This window comes from Cherax quadricarinatus, chromosome 40 (assembly GCF_038502225.1).
Source record: "Cherax quadricarinatus isolate ZL_2023a chromosome 40, ASM3850222v1, whole genome shotgun sequence".
NCBI lineage: Eukaryota > Metazoa > Arthropoda > Malacostraca > Decapoda > Parastacidae > Cherax > Cherax quadricarinatus.
This window is the reverse complement of record NC_091331.1, coordinates 3,256,067-3,261,066: the sequence shown is the minus strand read 5'-3', so window position 1 is coordinate 3,261,066 and position 5,000 is coordinate 3,256,067.

Below are 5,000 nucleotides of genomic sequence, written 5' to 3'. Positions count from 1 at the left end.
CCTATCTCTGTTTTTTATGACCTTCTCACCATAACCATAATTTATCGCCTCGAAGCTGCCGCTACGAATGCAAATTTGTAAATACAGACACGATAAATATTTAAAAATATATATATTACAGATTTTTTACTTGTACTATTTTTTTTTTTTGTGTGTGTGTGTGTGTGTGTGTGAGTGTGTGTGTGAGTGGTTTAGAAAACCATGAGGTGAGTGAGTGGCTGTTTCAGGATGGGTTGGGAGGTTCAGGCATCAATATTCTTCGTTCAAGGGAGACTCAAATATCTTTTCTATATCTTTTACCCAAACCACCGTATCTCTGCGATGTCACCCTTCATCTTGGGTTATGTAAAAAGGGGTTTTGGTTATATTTAGGGCCAGTCAGGTCTTCCCTACCTGAGAGATGTACCACTGGGACGACGAAAGGGAAGGAGGGAGGGATGATTTAACAAGCGAAGTTTTCCTCCCGTTGTAGGCTGGGTTTTGAATGTGACTTCTAATTTGTTACATCATGCATTATAGTGTCAACACACAGGTGTGAATGTGGACACATACACACACACACACACACACACACACACACACACACACACACACACACACACACACACACACACACACACACATACACAGAGTGGACCAAGTAGCGACCAGTGAAGAGGTAGGGCCAAGAGCTGTGAGTACAAAGGTAAGATAAAGCTCTTGGAGCAGAGAGAGAGAGAGAGAGAGAGAGAGAGAGAGAGAGAGAGAGAGAGTGGAACTGGTAACGGTCATCGAAGACACGAGGCCAGGAGCTGTAACTCGACCCCTGCAACCACAGACTCTCTCTCCCTCTCCCTCTCTCTCTCTTTCTCACACACACACGGTACAAACATAAGACCTCCAGTGAGGCACAGGGGGAGATAATTCGTAGACAGCGACACAGCAAGCAACCAAAGATGGGCCCAGGGTTCGACCCCTGTGGGAGTGCTTCAGCTTAGTCCAGGATCCTGAGGGGAAGATGAATGGCTCGCCGTGGGAAGTCCTGTCGCTTCGTGCAGAACAAAAGACGTTCATTTAGGACCCTCCATATAAGACCCTGAAGGCACAACTTCGAAGATCTGAAACCTTGAGATAAACAACATGACCCATGGACTCATTGTTATTACCAGCGCCTGGAGGATGGGAGGCAATCAGGTTCTCAGACAGCTTCAGTTCCTTGGACCAAGAGCCCTTCAGCGGTATCAGTGCACTTCATTCTCCTTTCAAGATTATGATTAGAAGGATTATTTGAGGGGCAGTGACGCTGTATGAGGAGATGCTGAAGAGGATTGTCCTTGAAGGGAAGTCTTGAAAGAAGCTTTTAAGGGAAGTTCTGAAGGAAGCTTTGAAGGGAAGTCTTGAAGGAAGCTTTGAAGGGTAATGTTAAAAGAAGCTCTGAAGGGAAGTCTTGGAGGTAAGGCGATGAACGAAGAGGACCTTAAAGGCAGTAAAAAAAAAAAAACTAGTGAAGGGAGGGAGGGAGGTGTTGAAGAAGCATTCCACGGGAGGACCCTAACGGAGGTGGTCCCGAAGAAGTGCCGTCAGAACACTGCAGGATGGTCTTACTCTTCAGGAGGTAGGATGCGCTGGTCCTGGGAAATAAACTATAGTACTGGTCTTTCTTGGAGTGTCGTGTATCATTAGCCCTCAAGGATTATAACTCCTCCAGGGTTAGCATCCCTCTGGGGTTAGCTAAACCCCAGGTTTAGAAACCCTCCGCATTTAATAACCCCTTTGATGTCATTAACTCCCCTGGTTAGCAATGCTACTTAGGGTTAATGAGCCGCAGGACACCTACTTCAGGTACCTGTTGTAGGGAAGGGGTACTCCAGTAAGTGACCTCCTGACCTTGGTATGACTCCTAACTGCATGGACCGCTGGAGGAGGAGGAAGAGGAGGCGGTCAATGACCCATCAAACTTACCTCATTTTAAATTGAAGTCACGTCATGTGCTCTAACACAGGCCTACCATGCCTACACCTTCCACTTAAAAAAAAGTGCATTAAACGTCTTAGCTAAAGTCAAAATTCTCTTATTAGACCTCCCCCTCCCCCCCCCTCAGACAAACAAAAAAAGACTAGTGTTTGGACAAGTAAATATATTTTAAACAAATATTGATTATGTTCACAGTTTAATTGGGATACAAATGGTTGCGTGGGTACCACCTAAGGAATTTGATGACTGCATAGATAGGCCTAGGCTCCGGTAGGCTGAGGGGGAGTGTGTGTGTGAAAGAGAGAAAGAGAGAGAGGGAGAAGGGGAATAATAAAGATAATAGATAGATGATAACAGAGAGCAATCTGATACTTACTGATGTGTTGACGAGTTTCTCAGTGTTGCTGGACCAGCCGCCGTCGCCGCCGCTGACGCCGCCGTCGCCGCCGCTGACGCCGCCGTCGCCGCCGCTGACGCCGCTGCCGCCGCCGCCGCCGCCACCACCACCACCACAATTACCACCACCACCACCATCGCCACAATCACCACCACCACCACAATCACCACCACCACGTCACCCAGGTGAAGGAGGAGAGGCGAGGAATGAGAGGGGAATGGAAGGAGCAAAGATGAGGGGAAAGAGAACAGGAAGATTAAAACTGGAAGAAGAAGAAGAAGAAGAAGAAGAAGACAGATGAAATAAATTTAAGTGATATATATTATTTTCCCGAGTTCCAGAACAGGAAAATAAACAATTTATTCTTCCTGGTAATTATTTTCCTGAGCTACAGATTAAATATTAATTAATCAAAATAAATGTTGACCTTTCACAAACCTTTCTTATCTTTGTCTTACTTTCTTATTTTCACTGTTTTCTTTATTTCTTTCACTGACCACATTGTTCTCCAAGTTCTTCAAATGTTACGGCAGTTCTTCAGCTACCGTAGATTTGTTCTTCATCTACCGTAGATTTGTTCTTCAGCTACCGTAGATTTGTTCTTCATCTACCGTAGATTTGTTCTTCAGCTACCGTAGATTTGTTCTTCATCTACCGTAGATTTGTTCTTCAGCTACCGTAGATTAGTTCTTCATCTACCGTAGATTTGTTCATCTACCGTAGATTTGTTCTTCAACTACCGTAGATTTGTTCTTCATCTACCGTAGATTCGTTCTTCATCTACCGTAGATTTGTTCTTCATCTACCGTAGATTTCTTCTTCAGCTACCGCAGATTTGTTCATCTACTGTAGATTTGTTCTTCAGCTACCGTACATTTGTTCTTCAGCTACCGTAGATTTGTTCTTCAGCTACCGTGGATTTGTTCTTCATCTACCGTAGATTTGTTCTTCATCTACCGTAGATTTGTTCTTCAGCTACCGTTAATTTGTTCTTCATCTACCGTAGATTTGTTCTTCAGCTACCGTAGATTTGTTCATCTACCGTAGATTTGTTCTTCAGCTACCGTAGATTAGTTCTTCATCTACCGTAGATTTGTTCATCTACCGTAGATTTGTTCTTCAACTACCGTAGATTTGTTCTTCATCTACCGTAGATTCGTTCTTCATCTACCGTAGATTTGTTCTTCATCTACCGTAGATTTCTTCTTCAGCTACCGTAGATTTGTTCATCTACTGTAGATTTGTTCTTCAGCTACCGTACATTTGTTCTTCAGCTACCGTAGATTTGTTCTTCAGCTACCGTGGATTTGTTCTTCATCTACCGTAGATTTGTTCTTCATCTACCGTAGATTTGTTCTTCAGCTACCGTTAATTTGTTCTTCATCTACCGTAGATTTGTTCTTCAGCTACCGTAGATTTGTTCATCTACCGTAGATTTGTTCTTCAGCTACCGTAGATTTGTTCTTCAGCTACCGTAGATTTGTTCTTCAGCTACCGTAGATTTGTTCTTCAGCTACCGTAGATTAGTTCTTCATCTACCGTAGATTTGTTCTTCAGCTACCGTAGATTTGTTCTTCATCTACCGTAGATTTGTTCTTCAGCTACCGTAGATTTGTTCTTCATCTACCGTAGATTTGTTCTTCATCTACCGTAGATTTGTTCTTCAGCTACCGTAGATTTGTTCAGCTACCGTAGATTTGTTTTTCAGCTACCGTAGATTTGTTCTTCAGCTACCGTAGATTTGTTCTTCAGCTACCGTAGATTTGTTTTTCAGCTACCGTAGATTTGTTCTTCAGCTACCGTAGATTTGTTCTTCAGCTACCGTAGATTAGTTCTTCAGCTACCGTAGATTTGTTCTTCATCTACCGTAGATTTGTTCTTCATCTACCGTAGATTTGTTCTTCAGCTACCGTAGATTTGTTCTTCAGCTACCGTACATTTGTTCTTCAGCTACCGTAGATTTCTTCTTCATCTACCGTAGATTTGTTCTTCATCTACCGTAAATTTGTTCTTCAGCTACCGTAGATTTGTTCATCTACCGTAGATTTGTTCTTCATCTACCGTAGATTTGTTCTTCAGCTACCGTAGATTTGTTCTTCATCTACCGTGGATTTGTTCTTCATCTACCGTAGATTTGTTCTTCATCTACCGTAGATTTGTTCTTCAGCTACCGTTAATTTGTTCTTCATCTACCGTAGATTTGTTCTTCAGCTACCGTAGATTTGTTCATCTACCGTAGATTTGTTCTTCAGCTACCGTAGATTAGTTCTTCATCTACCGTAGATTTGTTCATCTACCGTAGATTTGTTCTTCAACTACCGTAGATTTGTTCTTCATCTACCGTAGATTCGTTCTTCATCTACCGTAGATTTGTTCTTCATCTACCGTAGATTTCTTCTTCAGCTACCGTAGATTTGTTCATCTACTGTAGATTTGTTCTTCAGCTACCGTACATTTGTTCTTCAGCTACCGTAGATTTGTTCTTCAGCTACCGTGGATTTGTTCTTCATCTACCGTAGATTTGTTCTTCATCTACCGTAGATTTGTTCTTCAGCTACCGTTAATTTGTTCTTCATCTACCGTAGATTTGTTCTTCAGCTACCGTAGATTTGTTCATCTACCGTAGATTTGTTCTTCAGCTACCGTAGAT